Below are 12181 nucleotides of genomic sequence, written 5' to 3' on the forward strand. Positions count from 1 at the left end.
GTTTGATTTGCTTTTCGCTCTATATAGAGATTGATGATCGTTTGACGATAACGAATAAGAAAAGGCATTTCTGTGTGTTTTCTTTTGCTTTTTGTTTTTCGCTTTCGAATCAATAATAATACGTTTTTCTGTGCAGTTTTCTTCTGGAAATGGCATTCTCTGCACTTTTCTTTTATTCCACAATAAAAAAAACAACAACAAAATGTACTATTATGTTGTAAATTAATTGAAATAGAAGTCTTCTTCCTTTCTAGTGGCAATACCTTTTCTTATTCCCTTAAGAAAAACTTGATTTCTGGGGGTTTCTTTTGCTTTCTGTTGATTGTTTGTTTGTTGTTTTAGACGCAATATTATTCCATCCGGAAATTGGATCCGTTACTTTGGTGCCGCTGAAGTTGCGAAAAAAGAGAGATCTTTCGTTGCGATCGCTGATAAGAGCCCCACTGGCACTCTCTCTCTCTCGCTCTCCCTCGCTCTCGCTCTTTCTTTGTCTCTCTATTTTTATAGTTTTGTTTTTGCACGCCCACATGCACACATTGGCTGGATTTCACAATTGTTGCACTTGAAAATGATTATTAATTATTTGTACATACAAAAAAAATAGTTTTTTATTTCCATTTGCTGGCAAATTTCTTTCTAGAAAATTTCCCTATGGAGAAATCAATTAAGATTCATTTAGATTCGGTTGCGTTTTTCCTTAAATGTTACTACTACAAAAAAAAATACAAAAAAATTGATAGATTTTTGTTTGATTTCCGCTCGAGGAGGAGCCACAAAGAACGGAGCAACCGCCGACGATGATTTTCACATGAGAACGCGATGCGACCGAATGCCGGCCGCCGATCCAATAGCCAGGGTCTCCGGTCTCCGATTCTACGGGCCCTCTGCCGCTGCCGCTGCCTCGGCTGCAGTCGCTGCCGCCAGCCAGCAGAGGGGGGGGGCTACTCTCAGTGTAAATTACAATTTTCTGCAAGTAAGTCAAAGGCTTACGTAAAGGGCGGAGCGGAGGTCCACCAAAACTACAAGCGACTCTCTCTCTGTCTGATATTTGTTTTCTCAGTTTTATCAAATAAAATATTGGCATATACTGCTATATACTTAACAAGGAATACAACAAGTATTCATATATTAATCAGCCCCCAACAGCAGCTGCAGCAACAGCAGCTGAGACTGCGGCGGCGACTGCGACGGCGGCGGCGACTGCGACTGCGAGAGCCCGAGTGGCCAGCGCAGCCGAGAGCTCGAGAGCTGAGGACAGCGGCAAAGTCACGCGGATTTCAATATGACCCAAAGCCCACTGTCTAGCAAAGTTCTAAGCACGTGTTGCGGACACACCGGCCACCCATACACGCTCAGAATTAATTGAGAGAGAGAGTGAGAAGCAGGGACAGGGGGAGGGGGAGGGGGAGGGCAGACAGCTAGCGAGCGAGCGATAGAGAGAGCAGGCAGTAGAGGGCACGTTGGACAACGCTTGCATTTGGCATACACTCACCGATACACAGATACAGATACACAGATACAAATCACTTTGACAAAAAGCTAGAAAAATTTCCAAAGCTGCCCCTCTCCCACTCTACCCTTCGCTCCCGTTCACGCTTACAGCTACAGTGGGCCTTGGCCACGCCAGGCCGTCCACAGCAGGGCCTCCCTTCCGGGGACACTGTACGCAGGCCTCACTGTGTCCCCCACCTCACGGATCACAAGTGCGTGCCAATCTGTGTGTGGCATTGATGCGTGTGCAACACGTGACGTAGGCGCAATGTGATGCCAATGAGTCTCTGCCGCAAGCTGATTAAATGCCAAGTCATGGCGGTGGAGGGGAGCAAGGGCTAGCAGTGGGAGTGGGTCACTCTCTCTCCCTCTCTCTGTGTGCATGGTGTGTTCTCATCTGAAGGGGCAAGGCTGTAAGTGGGTGCCACTGCGCAATATGCGTCATACAGAGCGTATACTTGATATTTTTAGCAATTAGAAAATAGTGCTTTAAAGTCCCCTACCCCATAGCCTAGACCAGTTCCATACCCTGGCATTTCCAACCCCCTCCAAAGGGAAATTCTTTGCGTATTCTCGAATAATTTCAATAATTCTATAAATATATCGGGGAAAAGCATTCCGTTTTTTCTATTTATAATCCCTGTCTTGAGACCAGTCGCACAAGCCCTTTTTGTGATGCTTTCTTTTGTTGCGTCAAAAGAAAACCTTCTCCCCAATCAGTTGTGCACCTGCACCTGCACCCTTTCTCCCTCTGGGAAGGGGGGGGGGGGGGGGGGTCACCTGTTCCGTCACTTCCAAATCGAACATCGGTTATTGGATATATCGCGTATACGCCCCGTGGTCCGGCCACTGTGACTATTTTAAGCAACAAGTCAACATTTAGCTTCGGCTCGTCGGCTCCTCGGCTGTTCGGCTGCTCGGCTGCTCGGCTTCTCGGCTCCTGGGATCCTGCCAATGGCAGCAGGATGCGCCACGGTCGAAGCCCATTGGCCGGGCTTATGTGCCGAACAGCCGGAGCCAATGGCAGGCCACGGCAAACGGCAACAGGCATACGGGCGCATACACGGGCATACGATGCGGAAAAGCGACGCCAACAGAGCCACGGCAGAGGCAGCGACGCCAGCCGAGACGGCCGGCGGCGGCCGAGGCAGCGACAACGTTGTCAGGTTTTCTGTTTGTTTTGTTGTCAGTTGTTGTATTTTGTGTTATCACGTTTCGCTACCACGTGCGCCGGCCTCTGCTTCTCGCTCTCCCACTCTCTCGTTCTCGCCCTGTGGGGAGCCGTGCAGCTGTGTGCGTGTGCTTCTGAGTACCACACAGATACAATGAGTGGCGCTTGCCAGTGAATGAATGAGCCCTGCCGTTGGGGGAGCGGGAGCGGGAGAGCACACAAACAAACTCGAGACGAAGCTCTACTGCTGCTGTTGCCTCTTCTGTGGGTTGGTTTCCCCCCTTGTCAGCTCTTGTCTCACTTCCCCGTTTATAAATAGCAATTTAAAGCACACTCACACTCACACACACACACACCCAGTGACTCACACACACACACACGCACACCGTTGGATGTTTTTCCAGAGACGTTTTACATCTGGGAAATCGAATAAGAAAACTGGCTATCGGACTGATGAAAACAAATTAATTGCCGAACAAATTGAGCAGCATAGAGGGCATCCCCACCCTCGCATTGGTAGGGGTATTTCCGCATCACAAAAGACGAGTGCACTTCCAGGGCAAAGTCGCAAAAAATACTTTTCCATTCGGTTGTGTTTGTGTGTGCCGTCTGGGGGGGGTTTCGCTGGGGTTCTCTCTGGGTCTCCGATTCTCAAGTTCTCTGGCGACGGCCATGGCTGTGGCTCCGGCTATGGCGACGTTAGTGTCGCGTTTGCACGTGTTGAGTGCAGCAGGTCGTAAATTAACGTTTTGCTAAATAATTATTTAGAAATGCTGAAATGTTTAAACGATTTTTACGACAGCCACCCCGTGTGTTGGGGCTTATTAAATCTGAAAAACCAGTTGACCCAGATAGGGGTTCTGTAAACGACACCACAAACGCCACGAGAGGTGTTAACGAGAGCGAGCGCCAGAGTGGGGATGGGGAGGGCGATGGGGGATGGGGTATTGAGCAAAGGGTGACTTTTTGCTCTAATTACTTTTGTTATTTATGCACTCAGATCTACAGATCTTTCTGGGTTGATGATCGTATCTAGATCAAAGATACAGCGATGGGAAGATAGATAGATAAACGATTGATAGTACAGCAGATTGAGGTATCTATAGAGTGTTACCTGAATAGACTAAAGGATGAACAAACTGTCTAATGGAAAGACAGAATCGATAGATAGATAGATAGATCGATAGAATTCATTGTGGTTTCCCCTTTTCGTAGGTGCTTTTCTAGCTGGCACTTGGGACCCTTTTCTTTTGGACTCTTTGAAATGCCTCTGAGCACGCGCGCTCTGTTGTCTATTGGGTTGTACATTTTATGGCCTCTCGTGAAACTAGTTGGCGATTTTTTAGGTTTAAGAAATAAAAATTATATAGCAGGTCGGCTTATCAGACGGACAACCGGTTCGATCCATCGACTTAGTGCTGACCGCACGAAAGAGAGCATAAAACAATAAAAGTGCTGCGATACGGGTATCAGTTGCCCCGACCATGACAGTGACAATGATTCGAGGCCACTTTCCATGCGAATGCGGTGCAAATTGGGGGAATCAGGTGAAATGTAGGTATTTCTAGAGCATCGGAAATGGAAATGGATTAAGTAGGTGCTAATATTACAACCGTGTGGAAGGGGGCGCAGGGTGGGAAAAACGCTGACAGTCTGGAGGCACTGGAGGAGGCACTGAAATTTGAGTAGCGTCCAGACGGGCCCATTCCATGGAAATCCACGAAAAGTCCAAGAAACGTTCGACACTCTGCTGACGTCGGCGTCGAACACACTGCCCAAACATGTGACCCACGGCAGAAGGGAGGGGAGGCAGAGACAGAGAGGCAGGGAGGCAGACAGAAAGAGAAAACAACAAACGAATAACGATGAACGATGAACGAGCGAGAGCCAACGTCAGAGATTTCAATTCTAATTGTTGTCGTAGGCAACGGCAACGGCAGCGACAGCGACAACGATGAGGGGAAAAACAAAGATTCTAATTAATTGTTAACGCGGCGTATGAGTGATATCGAGGCGGTGTGATAGAGAGAGACGGAGAGGGAGGCCACGTGCTTCTGACTCTAGTTAATGATGGGTGGCAGAGGAGGGGAATATTCATAGCAAAGCGCCAGACTATTTGCCTACAGCAGCGCCAGAGACCCTCGAACGGAAAGCACGCAAAGCTTTCTGCTGGCGGAGCTTTCCGCGTAAGCCCTAGCCCAGCCGTCGCCAGAGGGCGCTCGCTGAAAGCTTTCGCTTGCGGTCCAAGGCATACAAAAAGCATACAAAAGAGCTTTTCATTGCATTCCCATTTCCCATAGAAATCTACGAACAAAAAGGTTATTCTAAATCCCTCCAATCAATAAACAATGACATTCGAAATGGGAAACAAAAGCTCGGAATAATTTCCGACTAAATTTGATTTATTTCCCTGTCAATCAAATATTTAATTATAATTTTATACCAATTTCGGACATCGCCTTCAATTAGTACATCAATTAGTATCCACTATACAATATATATCTATATTCTCGATACAGATACACGAAAAAACCAACAATTTCGCCCCATTCAAACAATGCCAAACGAATTGGAGTGAAAACATTTTTTCTCATTAGATTGGGCATGAATTAAATGTATTTTTTGTGTGTGTTTTGTGCGTTTTGTGTGTCTATATTTAATGGGCGGCCCTCTTCGGCTCGTTCTGTTTATTTATAACCGAAATTCATTCAGAAAATGTCAATGGTTGACGTGTCGTTGCCACTGGCAGTCGTCGGAGGGCGCCACACCGCTAGAAAATCCAATCAAATTTTTCGTTGGGCAGCTGCTGCCCAGAATACCACGCGTTCAAATATTCCAAGTAACAAAAGAGTTTCAGCAGAATGTATATCTACATTTATCTGCGGTTATTTATAAACGAAGATGAGCTTCCACTCTTCATGTAGTTTTATTTTCTGCCAAAGAATTTCCTCGAACACCCAACACCCAACACCCAGCACACTTTGTCTTCTGACAGTTTTCGAAATGTGTAAAACATCGTTTAAAACGCACAGAGCAGGGAAGGGCAGGGCAGGGCAGGGCACACAAAATCAAAGGCGCTTTTCCACGCGTTTTCACGCGGTTTTTCTCACATTTTTTTGCGCCTTACTAAAAATATAATTTCGAATATTTAAACATTTCTAACAATATATCTATTTGCCTGTACTTTATGTTGTGTTCTGTTTTCATAATTTCATTTTTCGGCCTCAATGACAGTTTCCTCCCCCAACCCCCCCATACATCCATCCATCCATCCATCCGTCCGTCCGTTTCGCTCTCAATGAGCACGTAATGGGGAATGGAATTAACCCTTTGTTGCCGTTAACTATTTTGTGTTTTCGGTTCGGTTCGGGTATCCATGATGTAACCGCGTTTTCTAATTGTCGTTCACATGACAAAACTACTTCGAACTAGTAAAAATGTCTGTTGCTGTTGCCGATGCCGCTGCCGATGCATGCACATCCCCCCACCCCCACCCTCCCTCCATTGCCTGAACCCCTCGTGAGTGGCGTTAATTGAGCTGTTTATTGTGGCTGTTTTTTTTTTTTTTTTTGTATTTTTTGTGTGTTTCTTTTTATTTTTTTGTAATTGCCGGCGAGTGTTAATTAACTAAGCTGTCGGCTGGCATGAACAAAAAAACAAAAACAAAAAAATGGAAGCGAAAATCTGCCAAACGGGGGCTGAGGGAGGGCTTTTATTTTGTGGTGAAATAAGGCAGGGGCTTTAAAAGGGTTAACAAGTCGTTCAGGGGTCTTGGCATATGCATAGGAATCCACATTAAAGTCTCTTAAGTAAATCAGACGTACACCCAAGTGAAGGAAAAGCTACCAAAAAGATGCGAATGGTGTATCCAGAGATCAATCAATGCTTGGATTTTCTCAATTAATTCTATGAATAGAACATAGTAATTCCATTAATCAGAATAGAGGTCCAACCCATTCAACTATTAATATTATTATTGTTTAAGGTAATATTTAACAATAAAAATAATCAAAATTGATGTGATCTCATCTCGCAGTTTGTAAACACAATTCCACATAATCATGATTCCAATGATGTGTGCTGGAAACCCCCTTCCGAGCTTGAGATCTTTCATTGGAATTTCACTTACCCCTTGGGACTCTTAAATCATATATTTTTTAAGTAGTATCAGTAGTGTCGAAAACTCACCTGCAAATAGAGAAAGAGAGGGTGGATGTTTAATTAAAACACATTTTTAATTACCGTTTTATGTGGAAATCAAATCAATGCGAAAATAAATACACAATTTGCAGACCACAGAAATGACATGACAGAAGACCCCAAATGTGAATTTTTTGGCAAAAATCTGTTTTCGGGGATGCGTACATTTTTGGGGCAATTAAAATATGTTAAGCAGGGTCCAAGCACCACCCCAAAAGGGAGAGGGGGGGGGGAGAGGCAGAAATTAATTTTGCTGTATTTATTGCTCAATGGGCAAAGGCAAGCCAGGGAAAGGCAGGGCAAGGAAAGTCGGAAAACCGACAAGAATTCATCAGAACAAAAACATGAGCATTTTCATGTTCGAAAAGTGGGCAAAAGCAATCAAAAGAACAAAAAGGGCAATCAATAGGGTGAGCGAGCGCTTGAGGCATTTGCCAAGACATATTTTGAAATATTTCACTCCCCAAACCCCCTCCACATGTTTCCCTTTTTCTTTTTTTTGACACTTTTCCAAGTAATTAACAACCCCATTCCACCCCCAAACCCCATGTCTGCTCTCTTGCAATTGCATTTGCAATTGAGAAACCATTTAAGCCATAACAAACAGCAACAAAAATACTAGAACCACAAATGAATATAACATTTTAGAATTTATAAATACTGTAGAGGCGAAGGAAAGACCGAAGGAACGATACGATACGAAATGAAACGATGTTTTTATTGATTTAGCTGTGGGGGAAAATGTGTGCGAGGCGGCGGCCAACACTTTTATTGGCTCATTAAGTGTGCAAACATCTACGAATACTCATTCTTTCGTATTCTTTTCATATTTGTATCTGGCATTTGTCCCGCGAGCGAAAGAGAGCGCACATTACGCATACGCCGCGTTGTACCGCTTTGGGCCGTTTACAGCACATTTCATAGTAATAAATCCTCTCAACCCCCCACCCCCCCTCTAACCTCTCTGTGTCTGTCTCCTTTTGGACTGCAATTTCATCTTTGATCAAAGGCCAAATTGAATTTGCCTCGTTTTTGGCAGGAATTTGCAAATGGAAATGGGGGTAAAAGTCTTAAATATGTTTTTCCCAGCCACACAGCCGCACATCCATCTCGAATGGCATTCTCCAAGTAATGTACATACACATTTATTGTTCAGTTTTCACCGAGTTCTTCCCGTGCCCGAGGCAGGTGTACGGGCAAATAGATCTCTTCGCGTGGGTGGGCCTTAGCGAAATGTGTTTTCTGTTTTCTATTTTCTGTTTCGCATAAATCGTATGGGAAATCGTTTGATGATTTACCTAACTGGAAACTAATTGTGCAGCAAATTAGCCGAAACGGAACATTTGAGTGGCCAAGGATTCCCCCCATTAAATGCGATATCTTTTGGGCCCAAAACTCGCCAGATTCCCTGCCACTTGATCCACTTTCCCTCCCCCTTGCAGGCAGCATCCTGCTTTTTTCCTGGTAACCAAACAATGGCTTTGATTTCGGCTGGAAACCGCAACTTAATTGAAATGAAAAACAAATTTTAATGAAGCAACGCCAACGCATGAAGCGACACCCCCCAGTCCAAGGGGGGCGGCGGGGTTTGGGTGGGGGGTTGGAAGGGTGCCACTGAAGGGTGGCTGCATATTCATTTCAACGTTTTCTCTTTTGTTTTTGTCTCCTTGCCCACTTTTTATTCTGTGTCCAACATTGTCGCAGTTCTCGTTGCCGCTTTAAGTGTTTTTCTGTCTTTCTTTTTCCTCCGTTTTTTTTTTTTGTTGTTTTTTTTTCCAATGAATTGAGTGTGGCAGTACAGTGGGCACCGGCTGCCCCCGACCGGCTCTCGAATCGACTTTCGTCAAATGGAAACCGTTTCGCAGCAGTCTCTTATGCAAATTTTTGCTTTCATTTCTTTTCCTTTTTGCTGCTCTTTCAATTTGCGGTTTTGTCGTTTGTTTTTTTAGTGGCACTTGCCACTTGCCACTTGCCGAATGCGTTTGCATCTCACTTTTTGATAGGCTGCGCCACCCAGAGGGGGAGGAGAGGAGGAACTCTCTGACCTGACCAGAAGTTTTCCCTTGGAACAGAGGAAGGCACTTAGGTCATCTCCGTCTGTCCTTTGGGCAGCCTTTTAAATTGAGGTAATCCTCTATCCCATTCTCTCCCTCTCTCTCTCTCTCTCTGGATCAACGCAGGGATCCGGGGCAGCAGTGCAGAAGGGATTGGTGTCGCTTGGAGAATATTGTACGATAGTTTGAGGAGGCACTGCTTTCCATAACTAACCTTTGGCCCCCGCTAAATGTCAAGGATATGCCACATTCTCTGTACTGTTTCCTCTCTCTCTTTCCCCGTTTCTCTTCCAGGTTTCTGTTCTTTCGCTGATTAAAACCATTGAAATTTGCATAATTCGTAATGCTCTTTCGGCCCGTTAAGAAGTAAAAGTTTCTTCCTATTTGGTTTGGCTAATTAACGGATTATCTCGATTACATGCAACATTCCATCCCCCACCCCCACCCCTTACTGCCACTTAACCCTCTTTCTGCCAACCCCTTGGGGAGAGGGGGTTCTCGCTCTTCTTCTACTTTGTTTTCTTAACAAATTAAGTCAATTTTTTGGCAGCTGCCTGAGCTCTTGGCTCAAATTAATGCATGAGCCCCCTGCCCCCTGCCCACTCCCCCCACCGCCTCCGGGGCTGGCTCTTCTCTGGTCTTCTCGCTGTGTTAATTGAATAAAAAGCACGTGTGTGTGTGTGGGGCAGAGGCAGCCTTAGACGTGGCTTGAGGGCTGTAGGGAGGGGGTTGTGTGGGCAGAGTGGGGAGGGGGGTAGGGGAGACACAGGTGTGGCAGCAGCCAAATAGTTAAGCACGCTCTGCTGCTCTCAAGTGCTGCTGCTGCTGCTCTCGTCCCGCCAGCTGTGACCCAAGTCATTCACATATCCCCCACACCTTCCCCTCCCCTGGCACACCGCTCAGGTATCCATAGCTCAAGCCTCGCTTGTGCCAGTGCCAGTGCCTCGTGTGTGCATCTAATAAACGCAAATTGACAGCCAGAGAGAGGGAGAGAGAGGGAGAGAGAGAGAGAGAGAGAACTATAAAAGATGATGAGAGAAGGAAAGCAGAGAGCAGATCTAGAAGAGGGACAGGCACAGGGCACACTGGGAGCATTCGTGACAGTTCCCCCTTGGTGCACCACTGGACTGGACACACAATGATCTCAACGACTGGACTGGGCAAATAGTACGAGTACTACGGATAGAGGAAGGTGCCACAGTCATCGATGAGGTAAGAGCGAAAGAGAGAGGTGCGCACCAGCCGATCCCAGACCGGGCGCCGTAATCCGTTCTCGTTGTAGCACCGCTCGCACCATAAATTAGTCACTGATTATTCTGTCGAAATCGAAATCAATCACTTAAATATATAATATTAAATATTAGCCACATAAAACATGCTTTATGGCAGCCCCGAGACCACTCGAATCGAATCCGAATCCGATTTAAAAAAAACTAAACTGGAAATTGATAAGCAAACACCAGACGAACAGAGGAACAGACGATGGGCACTCGACGGTCGTTCGAATTATTTACGATGGGATCGTAACCCCCACACGGCACACACTGTATCCCCAGTGGATCGGATCCCACGGAAAGGGCTGTAATGCCACTCAGACCCCGGCCAATAAATTACACAAGAAATAGAAGCCAGTACATTGTATTCCCGATTTGATGAGCGATACGTACACATATATAATCTGCTGAAATGTATCGCTATCCAGTCTAGCATCTCTTCTCGTTTGGCACTTGCACTTTCTGGATAGAATGGGCTCTGCTACCGTATGCTTGCCACACCTCCATGACACCGAAATGCAACCTTTGTTCTACAAGTCTCTGGCTGGTATTTCCACAGCCCAATTTATTGGCCCCATGCCAGGCAGAGCCAGCTATCTCTGGTATTGTATAATGTCCATCCATATCTCGCTCGTATCTATATCTCTATGGCTGCCACATTTGTATGGAATGTGTATCTGTATCTGTATCTATAGAGTGTATATGGTGTAATCAACCTGTGTATATCTGTCTGTCTCTCTGTCGCTGATGATGACTGTAATCAAGACAATCAAAATAAACACTCGCGACCCACGGACGCAACGTCCGTTCGTCTTTTCACACTTTTATTGCCCCTCGACTGCAAGTGATTTTTTATTTGACTAATTTTCGTTTTTGGAATTCTCAGTATATCCAAGATATTTATTTTCATTTAATTTTTTCAACATTTTTCATAGCGGAACGGACTTTCTTTTGTGGCTCCGAGGAATGAAGGAATTTATTTGGGCGTTTTGCTGGCTGACATATATTTTTGATGGCGGATTAGCTCAAGATATAGACAGCTACTACGTGTATATATACTATAGGCACATGGGCACATGGGCACATAGGTATATAGACATTAGTCAGGGCCCCACAAACTGCGTCACGCAGTGATTTATGTTTTTATGTGAATTAAAGACCCAACATTTTCGAATATTCTTTCAAATTTCCGAATAATTTCCATGCCCATAATTGTTTGTCCCGTTATTTCGGGGGGGAGGGAGAGAGAGAGAGATGGTGTCCCCGTGTCCTGTCCTAAAAAGTTTATATTTTCCTTTTCTTAGCCATAAAAGTTTATTCCGCATAAAACTTGAATTCCAGCGGCAAATAATGCTTCAACTTCTGTTTCCGTTGCTTCTGCTTCTACCTCTGTTTCTGCTATTGGGGCAATCTTATCAAACGTCCTTGACGGGGGCAGCAGTCGAAAAGTTATATGGCCCCTAGAACCCCAGCCAGAAGTAGAAGGCCATCAAGAACCATCAGCAGGGGAGCGATGGTTCAACTTTTCCGGCAATCAACAATAAGCCAGGAGCCGAATATATTTCTCTTTTAATGACCGATACCCAAAAAAGGGGGGGTAAATTGGACTATATCTACCAGATTGTCAAATCTGTCTCTCTCTCTCACTCAAGTGTGTTATCGTCGTGCAATGTGTGCGTCCTGTGGCGGAGAGCAACCATACTGACTGACGCAACGTTCCCCCTCTTAAAGTCTTAAAGTCGGTGCTTGTGCTAAAGATCCTGATCCCACATTGATTACCGATTTGACATACAATATCCACATGACATACGACTCTTTGGGGGGAATTCCTGATCAGCATCAATAGCCGTGTCGATTGAGCCCTGTCTGTCCCTGTCTGTCCGTCCCGATGAGCGCCTAGATCCCAGAATCCGCAGAGTCGTAAAGAATGCCCATATCCACAAGACTGCAATCAATTTGCACGTCTCGCTCTCACACACGCTTCTGTGTGC

General features: G+C 45.5%; 1 protein-coding gene across 13 annotated transcripts in view; it reads right to left on the reverse strand.

The window, feature by feature from the left end:
• Positions 1-12181, reverse strand: part of LOC108152321 (hepatic leukemia factor) — a 44754-nt gene that overhangs the window by 19789 nt on the left and 12784 nt on the right. For 2 of the 13 annotated variants that reach the window (XM_017281557.2, XM_017281562.2), the window contains exon 1: positions 264-819. The exons of 5 other annotated variants lie outside the window; for them this stretch is intronic. The gene's annotated coding sequence lies outside the window, so the exon portion shown is untranslated. Of the gene's footprint in view, positions 1-263; positions 844-12181 lie in introns of those variants that run through there. 6 more of the 13 variants (XM_017281556.2, XM_017281560.2, XM_017281559.2 and 3 more) reach the window with 6 other exon arrangements.

The sequence above is a fragment of the Drosophila miranda genome, chromosome XR (genome assembly GCF_003369915.1).
Source record: "Drosophila miranda strain MSH22 chromosome XR, D.miranda_PacBio2.1, whole genome shotgun sequence".
Classification (NCBI taxonomy): Eukaryota; Metazoa; Arthropoda; class Insecta; order Diptera; family Drosophilidae; genus Drosophila; species Drosophila miranda.